The sequence below is a fragment of the Varroa jacobsoni genome, unplaced genomic scaffold (assembly GCF_002532875.2).
Source record: "Varroa jacobsoni isolate VJ856 unplaced genomic scaffold, vjacob_1.0 scaffold_513, whole genome shotgun sequence".
In the NCBI taxonomy this organism is placed as follows: Eukaryota; Metazoa; Arthropoda; class Arachnida; order Mesostigmata; family Varroidae; genus Varroa; species Varroa jacobsoni.
In genome coordinates, this window is record NW_019213415.1 from 48673 (window position 1) to 49589 (window position 917).

Here is a 917-nt window from a genome sequence, read left to right on the forward strand (position 1 = left end):
GCTCCATTCAAACTTAATTGGAACTAGTACATTTTAAAAAATATTCCCGCAATCTAAAAAAATCGTTGGAGATGGAATTTTTGTAAGTAAATAAAGCTACGTATCGACAAAATATAATCTCTGGGAATGGATTGCACCTACATACATGGGATAATTAAATAAAATTAATTATATACTTCAAATGAATTAGATGGATCTGTTTTTCGAAATTAGAGCATCGTATTGTTTGTGATCATACCTACCTTCTACCGTTTCTGTATATTCCCCGACTAATCAGTGGCCACCATGTTAAATTTAGGTCTCCCGGTTAGATTACATACGCAGAAGCGCTTGCTCGGTGTAGAATCATCAGTATAGTGAAATCTCGTTTTTGTGTTGAGGGGTCTTTGTTGTGAAACGGACCTTGCTTCGTAGTTAGGATGCGTATAAAGTAAAGGTTAGGAAGTCTAAATATTGGCGAAAAAGATAGCTTCCTGGAAACGGGATATACATCAGACCGGTAGCTTCTTATGAATTTATCTAAAATACGTCGCACACCTACAGTAATAGAATAAAAGGATCAACGACTTTATTAGTTCCAGATAATAGTTGTCCTTAGGCTCGATAATTATGTTTAAACTAACTTCTCTCTAACCGTATCCAACAAGAGGAATATGAAAAAGTTGGCTTAGATTATCAAAGCTTAACTTATATTACTTGAAGTTTATTATCAACCTGCTTATGACTAAACATCACGTGTAAACAAAGCATTTCTCACACTAAAAGGTACAAGGGTAAAGCGAAATGGCTGGACAGCGTTCTTGGCTCGAGTGTGCGCCGTTGATCGACCTTCGAGAGGTAGAACTGGTAAGTAAAGATGATATAACATTAACTTGAACTAGCTGTGCTTTTTCGTCTGACAAACGGTCGGTAAAAAT

General features: G+C 36.2%; 1 long non-coding RNA gene across 1 annotated transcript in view; it reads right to left on the bottom strand.

Moving 5' to 3' along the window:
• Positions 1 to 363, bottom strand: part of LOC111261043 (uncharacterized) — a 1129-nt gene extending 766 nt beyond the window's left edge. The window contains exon 1 of the long non-coding RNA XR_002680729.2: positions 243 to 363. This is a non-coding gene — a long non-coding RNA (uncharacterized LOC111261043). The remainder of the gene's footprint in view (positions 1 to 242) is intronic.
• Between the last annotated feature and the right edge of the window lie 554 nt (positions 364 to 917).